This window comes from Peromyscus maniculatus, chromosome 10 (assembly GCF_049852395.1).
Source record: "Peromyscus maniculatus bairdii isolate BWxNUB_F1_BW_parent chromosome 10, HU_Pman_BW_mat_3.1, whole genome shotgun sequence".
Lineage (NCBI taxonomy): Eukaryota > Metazoa > Chordata > Mammalia > Rodentia > Cricetidae > Peromyscus > Peromyscus maniculatus.
Genome location: NC_134861.1, coordinates 82730960 through 82742207, shown reverse-complemented (window position 1 = coordinate 82742207; position 11248 = coordinate 82730960).

Genomic DNA, 11248 nt, shown 5'->3' with positions numbered 1-11248 from the left:
TTTGGAAGTGATCCCTATAAAATCAGTTTGCCATAGCATCTGAAGGACTATTTGGTCTTCTTGTCCTGGAATGACTGACTTTAATAATAAAGTAATCATTATCCAAGTACTTAAGGAATCTGTAATCCTGAATTTCCCTCCTCAAATCAGCTAAGTGGCTCATTTGACTGAGGTTTGTTTTCAGCCAGGACATGCGTGAGAGTGACAGTGTTTCCATGATTGGTGCAAAAGGTCTCATTCCTGGAAAAATTTTTTGCTGTGGGGATACAAAATCTTCATGCAATGAGAATTGCCACAGAGACAAACTCAACCATTGTGACAGAATAAAAGGCTTATTGCCCAGAGGGATTTTGTTGGATGAATGATTTTTTTCTTATATTGCAAGACAGTTTTGTCATTACCACCTGCTACCTCTCCCTCCTTGAGGACATTGCTCTTGAAGTGTTCATCATCAGATTTGTAGGAAGTGGCAGGGAACAGGACAAATTGTCTTCTATAAAGCTCACCAATTTTTGCTATAGGGGAAAAACACTTGATAAACTAAAATCCTCAGGAACTTGAATCTCTAACACATGTATATTTAATGATACTTGTACATTGTATTCAGACTAACCTTTTATTTATGAATTGATATTTTATGGACCTACAGTTTCTGTAGCAGAATATGGGTAGCTAAGAAATTACTCAACTGGTTGTGCTAAGATTGTCATTGAGAAGAAGAAAATAGTCACCAATTAAATACTGATCTTGAGAATTTCATTTCCTGAGAGAATGAAACTTTCATCATCTTCTACATTGATATGTGTCACAGAAGAGAAAAGACTCTTTTTGAAAAGTAGGAGTTGGTGGTTCTTGGCTAATATTGTCTATTTGGCAGTCACTGAACATCCAAGCACTGGGGTAGAGTTGCATATATGACATATTCCAGCAGCTTTTAAACAGGATGTAGAAGACTAGGTGTAGCATGGTCAGATTTATAAAGAGCAGAAATAAAATACTGTGGGAGAAGGTCAAAGCTAAGAAGCTTTTTTGGAGAGACTGAGTTTTTTTTTTTTTTCATGAAGGTCATAACATTTGACTTGAATCTTCAAAGATAAATTGAATCCTAATATTGAAATGGAGGACTGTAACTTCCTGAGCAGAGATCACTATGGCAAAAGCACAGTTATGTGACAGGAAATGGAAATGCCTGGATTTTCTAAGCTGGGGATATATGGGAGCCAAGTGGTGGCAGAAGGTTTTGAAAAGAAGCTTGGGGTTACTTAGTATTTGGAAGGATTTGAAGGCCTGCCAGGTGGAGTGGGGTGGGTGGGAATGGACTTTGCATTGTAGGCCAGTAAAGAACTCTCCATGGTCATTGAGCATGTCAGAAATGAAGTTCAATTTGTGCTTGGGGGTAATGCTGGAGGTAGAGTGGCAGGTAGCTGATATGTTAACAGCTGTCAGTTATCTGAAAAGTCATAATGATTTTTGTCTTTTTGAAATGAAGTAAAAAAAAAAAGATTTAACTAGTCTCTGACCCTGACTCATAATTTATTTTAGTTTAAGTGCTGCTGGAACCAAAGCAAAGGAGTCCTGTGGATTTGAATTTGCATTTCTGCCATTAGCTGGGGTCATGAGCATGAAAAGTCCACAGGATTTTTATAATCTTCAGTTTTGCCAAATAAGAAAGAGCTTTGGGGAGTTTAAATTTGCAGTGATTTGAAAGCTCTTGTAACTTGTGTGAAATATATTAGTGCTATTTAAGGGTATCAAATATTTCTGGCTTCTTGAGTTTAGAGACTATGTATTCTTTTGCTTATGTCCTTTACCAATGAACTGAGCTTACTCTTCTGCAGTATATAAGATAGAGACCCAGTTGTTCAAATATATTTTAGTTAAATTAAGTAAATTTGTCTCTTGGATACTATCAATATATTTATACAACATAAGCCAGTGAACACTTTCATTTAGTATATTCCAAGGGCTGTTGACTCAATCACTTCTACTAGTCATGCTTTCTTTAAAGTGTATTGTTGCCATGAGGACCAGCTTTCAGTACCACAGGGCTTGATTGGAGGGGGGAGGTCAAACAAAGTCAGTGAACTAGGACTTTTCTATCTGATGGAAGAAGGAAAAAAATAAACACACACACATACAACCTTGATGACTTTCTTCTAATTTTTTTAAATCCATGTCTTTATTTTTCCTCTACAGCATATAAATTCCAGCAAAATCTTTTAGGTAATCTAAAAATTACAATGTGGTTACATTTTTTTCAAGGGGATGATTATAATGAATGCAGGTAAAAACATGTTTTCCATTTCCCTTACATGATTAAACATTTTACATATTACAGGTGAAAAACAAGTTGTTCCAAGTACCCACATACATTTATACCCAAGAACTTGTTATAGGTTGACAGAGTATAAGCAAGGAAGGTATTTTTTTCTCAGCCAGTTCTTTTACTGTCAGGCTGCATTTTGCGGTTACAAAAAAAGGACCATTTATTTTATTATGTATCTCAAAAGTTAATCATATAAGGAATCTTATAAGAATCACAAATCTAAATTTTATACATGCAAAAGAACCAGTCATCTCTATTTTAAATCCTCTGGGTGCATACCCATGTAACACGAATCTTAAAAGGTTTTATAATAAAAAACCCAGAGCCAGATAGTGGAGTGAAAGCTGAAAGATCAGAGGAGTAGAACTGCTTAACTCTGCAAAATCCTCAGCCTCAAGAGAGCAAGTTCCAGTTTCCTCATGCCTTATATACCTTTCTGTGTCCTGCCACATTACTTCCTGGGAATGAAGGCATGTGTCACGACTGCCTGGTTCTGTTTCTCTCATGTAGTCCAGTGTGGCCTTGAACTCACAGAAATCCAGACAGATCTCTGCCTCGAGAGTGACAGGATTAAAGGTGTGTGCCACTACTGTCTGACCTCTATGTCTAATTTAGTGACTGACTGTGTCCTCTGATCCCCAAGCAAGCTTTATTGGGAAACACACTGTATCACCCCATTCACACTGATCAACAGTTTTTTTTTTTTTTAAATCATGAGTCTGAGGGCAGAAATGTGCACAAGGGATTAATCATCATCCCATCCAAGCAAGAAAGGCACAACAGCTAATAATTGGACTGCTTTGTTTTTGTTCCCTAATCTTGATGGATCTATCACTTAGCTATGTGTCCTTGTGAACTTTAGATTGTTTTCTAAGGTTTCTTTCTCACCTCAAAGCAATTATCAAAACATCTTAACCTAACCTGAAGTCATTTTAAGGCTTTGTTTTAGCTACGATGCACACCGAAACCTGTGAATACATCTTTCAACATCAAGATTAAAAGAATTCCAGCCAATCTGGCTCTTGTGACTCAGTTGTTTTCTTTAATCACTAACCAAAACTACAGTCCATGTACCTCCTTAAGTGAAACCCATAGGTTCTAGCTTTGTGACACTTTCTTGTACTTATTTTTAAACATCAAAACTCTGTTTAAATATACCATTATTGTATAAAATTATTAAAAGGTGTACAGCTTAGGAGAAATAATAATCATCTTCATAATAATCCATAGATAAAAATGCCTAGTAGAAAGGGATATTTTCATGAGACAATCAGAGTACATTAAGGGCAATAGGGATTTCTCCATGCCCATTCACACCATGCCAGATACCAGAGAAAAATGGCAGCAGCAAACATGTGAAGACACAGCAGAAGCAAAGACAATCTGGGGTCTTTGGTCTCAGGGCCTTGCCTATTTACCCATCAGGGCCTTGCCTCTTGGTAGGCTGATACCCTGAACTTCAATTGTCATCTGTTGCTACTCGGACATGTCCACTGGCAAGTGTATAGCAATCGCATGTTGTATATTAATGGCTGATAGACAGCTTTGTGAGATAAAATGCTTTCCATGTGTTGTGTTTTGATTGAGAATGACTCTCATATTTCATATATTTGAATGCTTGTTCTGCTGTTGGTGTAATTGTTTGGAAAGGATTAGGAAGTATCGCCTTGTTAGAGGAGCTGTGTCACTGGGGATAGGCTTTGAGATTTAAAAGCCTACACCACTCCCAGTTAGGCCTTTCTCTGCCTTGTGCTTGTGATTCAGATGTAAACTCTCGGTTGCTTCTCCAGCACCATACCTGCCTGCCTGTTACCATCCTCTCTGCTATCATGGTCATGGACTCACTTTCTGAAATGTAAGCAAGCCCCCAATCAAATACCTTCTTTTATAAGTGGTCATGGTCATGGTGTCTCTTCCTAGCAATAGAAAAGTAACTAAGATACTATGTAAGCTTATGAACATTGAGTTTGAGACCCAGAACTAACACAAAACAAAACAACAGGTGTGGTGTCATGTGCCTGTAATCTCAATGTTGAGAAGGCAGACACTGGATCCATAGAGCTTGTGGGATAACCATCCTAACTTAATCAGCAAGCACCAGGCTAATGAGAAATCATATCTTGAAAAATAAGGTGGAGGGCACTTTAAGGAACAACATTTGAGGTTAAACTCTGATTTCTATATATGTGTACCTGTACAGACACACGCCTGGGAACACATATACACACACCTGTATATATTAAAATATGTTAAATGTTGTGTTTCATTTTGTTGTAATAAATACATTATTTTGACAAGTGGACAGAGTATCAAACTGTTTTCTAAATTCATATCTCTTTACCCATTTGCTACTGCAGTTCTAAGACCTCATTAGAGAGTTTAATTGTGTTATGGAGGTGGTTAATGCAGACACTCAAAACTGGTCAAAATTCTGTGGATAAGTGTTTGTATAGTGCTCAGTCCCAAACGGGACATCTACATCATATTCCTTACCCCAGGCACCAGGGAATTAGTGGGAGATGTGGTGGAAAGATGGTAAGATTCAGAGGTTGAGAAAAAACAGAACAATACAGATTCTTCTCTACCTGACAGGACTGCTGCACTCATGAGCTCACTGCAGGTTAGCTGCCTGCATGAGACCTGCACGAGAACAAGCCGCTCGGTATTCCAGCCTGAAGTGGGAGGGGCTCGGTTCATCCCAAATTGAGAAATTATGGACAGGTGGGAGCTTCTCGGAGAAGGAGAGCCAATGGTCTTTAAGGGTGTGCCTCTAGTAGAAAGCCATATACCCATGAGTTTATAATCAACACAAATTGGACTTGGTGGGTTATTAAGAAAAATGAGGAGGATATAAAGTTGGGAGATGGGGATCCTGAAAGAGGGAGGAGGAGTGGGGGGAGGATGAATATGATCAAAATACATTGCATGCACATGTTAAAATTCTCAAAAATTAACAAAATGTTAATTAACAAAATTTCAATGAAAAATCTAAAGAAGTCATGTAAAAGTGTTAAAGACCTAGGAACTCCCCTCTTATATTTAGTAAAAAGAGTCCTAAAGAGACCATAGCACATGCTATTTCAATTGCATTTATTTTTTTTCTTTTAACAGGAACACTTCTTCAAGGAAGTGGCTCACATTCCATTTTAAAAAACCTGAAATAAATGGTAGGTATATGATTATTAATCCAAATGTGTAATTCTTTGGGGAACTTATAAAGATATTTACATATACATGTATATTTCATTTTTTATCATATCTGCCATAAAAATGTATATAGTTTGAGAGTTGGAAAACATTCAGGCTATGAATGCTGAATAGGATAAGAAAAATGTCAGAGACTTTTAATATGTGTGTACACACATGTATTAAATACATATATTTCAATACATATGTTTACATGTATTATAGTGAGAATTTTTTTGAACCTTACAACAATCTTATGGGTCAGTATTTAGTTTTAGTATAGCCTATACTTTTCCAATCCATCCAAGTCTTACAGACACACCACTTTGATTCTGGTATATTGAGATGACAGTATATCTATTTTAAGTGGAACGCTGTAAGTTTTTTTTATATTATACTTGTAATATTGTCTGGGAATAGCATTAAAAAGCTCATTATTTTTCTAAGGACTAGAATGAACTTTCTTTTAGGGTGTAGTTTTGTAAATCATCCAGTATGAGCTTTCTATTAAAATTTGGCTTTGTGATTCAACCCAAAGTGAATTTTGTTATATTAATAAAAATGTTCAAACTAAAGTATGATAACAGGTTTGTTTCTATTGTATCATAGCAAATAGACTTCAAACTTCTGTGTTATTGGTGCTTAAGGGGACATAGTATGTATCTCTACCATTGGTACCAAAGATTTCTACAAGAGAAAAATACTAAAACATATGGGAGGCTAGTAGCTAGGAACAGTGTAACATCTATTTTCCTGGAGTGATGCATTCACACCCACAAACAGGAAACAGAACAACCAAAGTGATTGTATTATTCATACTCACCAACTGATTCATCTTAAATCACCTTGTGACTTTTCCCTTTACTTTCCTTTAGGAGATGGATTTTCAGAGGGAGATTAGGTAATGGGAACAGGATAAAATTGCCTTGGATTGATATGATTTGGGATTGGTGAATACCAGAATTCGGGAATAGTATTCTTTGGAAAGAGTTCATTGCTGTCACCATCCTGTTTAAAAAAAAAAAAAAAAAAAAAAGGTCTTGTTTGACCCAACTCTTTTTGTTTTGTTTTTTTGAGACAGGGTTTCTCTGTGTAGCTTTGCGCCTTTCCTGGAACTCACTTGGTAGTCCAGGCTGGCCTCGAACTCACAGAGATCGGCCTGGCTCTGCCTCCCGAGTGCTGGGATTAAAGGCATGCACCACCACCACCCAGCCTGACCCAACTCTTTTGCATGTGGGTTTTCCTTATTAAGGAGAAAGCATAAAGGTCTAAATTACTTACACTTTTTGTTTGTAGATTTTTCAGGAACTTTGTTATCTTGTTTTAGAAAATTAGAGCTAACTATATTTCCAAATCTTAGAATTTGAAGTAAATTTTTCTAATAATTCTTTCAACAGCTATAAAACAAAATGGGAGGTGAAAGTGCCCATATAGATACATAACTTTGATTCAAATGACCATTTATCAAACTATGTGTTGGAAATCATCTCTCTTTCTATATCTCTTTCTTTATTCTGTCAGCTTCTATGGTGAGAGGATGAAGTCTTATATTATTGACCTAAGCATGGCCATGTCAATGACCCCGATATCTCAGACCTATGGGAATGGCAAACCAGGCTCAAGCTTAGAAGAATGGCTAATCTGTCCCCTACCCACCTGTGAAATGTGTACAGTGTATCAGGTTATATAACCAGTGTGTTCAGAAAGTTCAAATGGAGCTTCCTCCTCCCCAATGATAGTAATGGAAGACTGTTCCCATACAGGGAATTCTTGCTGACATTAGCTAACCCATGTCCTTGTTCTTGATGTATATAATAGAGTGCTGAGTGTCTAGGCCGCTGCCAGTGCATATTCATTGGAGCACATGGCCTACCCATCCCAGCTTTTCTGTATGTATATCTGTCATTACTTCATTCCCAAGTTAGTCCTGAAGTCATTCAAATTAAAGGAAATTATTTATTTTTAGCCCTATGTTGAGTCATGTTTTTCAGTTCACAAGATTTCCACAATATACTCTCTCTATATATATTATATTATATGAATTTATATATTTATAAAATAAATAATTTATATATAATATAAATATACATACACACATATATATTTCTCTGTAAAATTTCTTTAATTTTCTTTGTTTACTTGTCTGTTCATACCAAAATAATGTTTCACTGAAATTTTCCCTAGTTTGGTCATCACAGCCGGCCTGCTACTATCTCGAATGGGAAGTCAAATGTTCCTAGAAGCATTATCTGTTAAAGACTTGGCCTTTATCTAGATGCTATTGAAATGTGGTGTCTTTAAGTCCAAGTTGATCAAAGACCTCGATATAAATCCAGCTACCATGAACCTGCTAGAAGAGAAAGTAGGAAGTAGTCTTGAACACATTGGCATCGGAGATCACTTCCTAAATATAACACCAGTAGCACTGACACTGAGAGAAACAATCAATCAATGGGACCTCTTGAAACTGAGAAGCTTTTGTAGAGCAAAGGATACGGTCAACAAGGCAAAGTGATAGCCTACAGAATGGGAAAAGGGTCTTCACCAACCCCACATCTGACAGAGGACTGATATCCAGAATATATAAAGAACTCAAGAAATTAGACATCAAAATGCCAAACAGTCCAATTAAGAAATGGGCTATAGAACTAAACAGAGAATTCTCAACAGAGGAAACTCAAATGGCTGAAAGACATTTAAGGAATAGCTCAACATCCCTAATTATCAGGAAATGCAAATCAAAACAACTCTGAGATACCACCTTATGCCTGTCAAAATGGCTAAGATCAAAAACACTGAAGACACCTTATGCTGGAGAGGATGTGGAGCTAGGGGAAGTCTCCTCCACTGCTGGTGGGAATGCAAGCTTGTGCAACCACTTTGGAAATCAATATGGCGCTTTCTTAGAAAATTGGGAATTAATCTCCCCCAAGATCCGGCTATACCACTCTTGGGCTATACCACCCAAGGAATACTCAATCATACCACAAGGGCACTTGCTGAGCTATGTTCATATCAGCATTGTTTGTAATAGCCAGAACCTGAAAACAACCTAGATGCCTTTCAACAGAAGAATGGATAAATAAAATGTGTGACATACACACAATGAAATACTACTCAGCAGAGAAAAACAATGACATCATGAGGTTTGCAGGCAAATGGATGGATCTAGAAAAAATAATCCTGAGTGAGGTAACCCAGACTCAGAAAGACCAACGTGGTATGTACTCACTCATAGGAGGATACTAGATGTAAAACAAAGATGACTAGACTGCCACTCACAACTCCAGGGAGGCTACCTAGAAAACAGGACCCCAAGGAAGACACAGGGATCACCCAATGACAGAGAAATGGCTGAGATCTACATTAACAACATGGATGTGAGTGGGAGTAATGAAGGGCAAGGGTCGAAAGAGAGCTTGGGGAGCGGGAGATCCCAGCTGGATCAAGAACAGAGAGGGAGAACAAGGAAAAAGAGACCATGATAAATGAAGACCACATGAGAATAGGAAGAAGCAAAGTGCTGGAGAGGCCCACAGAAATCCACAAAGATACCCCCACAATAGACTAGTGGCAATGGTCCAGAGACAACCGGAACTGACCTACTCTGACGATAGGATGTCCAAACATCCTAATTGTCGTGCTAGAAACCCCATCCAATGACTGAGGGAACCGGATGCAGAGATCCACGGCCAGGCCCCAGGTGGAGCTCCAGGAGTCCAATTGGAGAGAAGGAGGAGGGTTTGAATGAGCGAGAATTGTTGAGACCAAGGTTGGATAAAGCACAGGCACAAACGAATGGAAACACATGAACTATGAACCAATAGTTGAGGAGCCCCCAACTGGATCAGGCCCTCTGGATAAGTGAGACAGTTGATTGGCTTGATCTGTTTGGGAGGCATCCAGGCAGTGGGACCAGGTCCTGTGCTCATTGCATGAGTTGGCTGTTTGAAACCTGGGGCTTATACAGGGACACTTGGCTCAGCCTGGGAGGAGGGGACTGGACCTGCCTGGACTGAATCTACCAGGTTGAACTAAATCCTCAGGGGAGTCTTTGCCCTGGAGGAGATGGGAAAGGGGGGTGGGCTGGGGGGAAGTTGATGGGGAAGGAGAGGGGAGAACAAGGGAATCCATGGCTGATATGTAAAATTAAATTATAAAATTAAAAAAAAAGAAATGGGTTATCAACAAATACAGTTTAAGACCTCCTTACTTACAAAAAAGAAAGAAAAGAAAAGAAAAGAAAAGAAAAGAAAAGAAAAGAAAAGAAAAGAAAAGAAAGGTGATGCCTTTAAGAGATGGAGCCTTGCAAGAAGTTTTAGGTAGCTGGGCTGTGTGCCCTATTTGTCACAGAGTGATTCACAATCAAATCTGCATGTCATGTTACATGAGATATAAAGATATTTCTCTCTCTATAGTCAGGTATTAATTAATAAATTTGTGCTGAATTCAAGTATTCCTCCAAAAATCAGAATCTGTACCTCTGTCTCATGCTAATACCCCAAAGACTTTTGAGAATTTCTGCAGAGGCTGAGAGGTTTGGACAACTAAATGTGTTTAAGCACAGCTGTGACTGTCTCATACAGACACCTGACACATAAAGATGGAAAACAACTTACAATTTGTTTTTCTCGTTCTTGTTCCTGGGGCACCTAGAGGTCAAACAGTGAAATTAATTTATCCTGTGCTGATGAAACACATGAGAAATATATACATATATATGTGAGAAATAATTCAACTACTGTCTAATACTGTTTCATGTAGTCCATTAAAGTATAGGACTTGGTTATCCAGATGATGTAGAGACAAGGTTCTGGAAAAATGTCACCATGCATCATTCTTGTCTTCTCTTTTTGTGGTGCTGAGGATCAGCTGTCAACCCTTGGTATTCTCATAGCTAGTGTTTTGGCATTTTTTTCCTGGCAACTTGACACAAATTAGGGTTATCTGAGAGAAGGAACCTCAACTAAGATTATTTCTCTATCAGATTTCTATTGGGCAAGTCTATGGGCATTTCTTATACAGGAATTGATGGAAGGGCCCAGACACTATGTGCGTATTCCCCCTGATCAGGTGGTCCTAAGTTGGGTGAGAAAGCATGATGAGTAAATCATGAGAAGAAAATCAGTAAGCAGCATCTCTCTCTGGCCTCAGCTCAGTTCTAGCCTCCTGCTCCTGTCCTTAGCTCCTGCTCTGACCCCCTTAGTGGTAGACTGTGACCTAAGAGTTGTAAGCTGCAATGAACCTGTACTTTCCAGGTTGATTTTGGTTATGGTGTTCACCACAGCAATAGAAACTAAACTAAGACAACCACTAGGTAAGTACTGTAGCACTTGGTGATACTCCTATTGATTAGTATCTATTTTTTTTTTTCGAGACAGGGTTTCTCTGTGTAGCTTTGCGCCTTTCCTGGAACTCACTTGGTAGTCCAGGCTGGCCTCGAACTCACAGAGATCCGCCTGGCTCTGCCTCCCGAGTGCTGGGATTAAAGGCGTGTGCCACCACCGCCTGGCTAATTAGTATCTATTTTTAAATACCTACATTTATTATACACAACTACATGGAATAAAATTGTGCACCGAAAAGCATCTGACATTTTCTGAAATATGATGCTACAGGTCAGGTGTTCAGTGTCATTATCAACTAAAGTGTGTAGAGAGACTAATAACATCACGGAGACTCAGGCCTCATAACAAATGTTCAAAAACACTCTATAGCGATTAAATGAGTACTCAC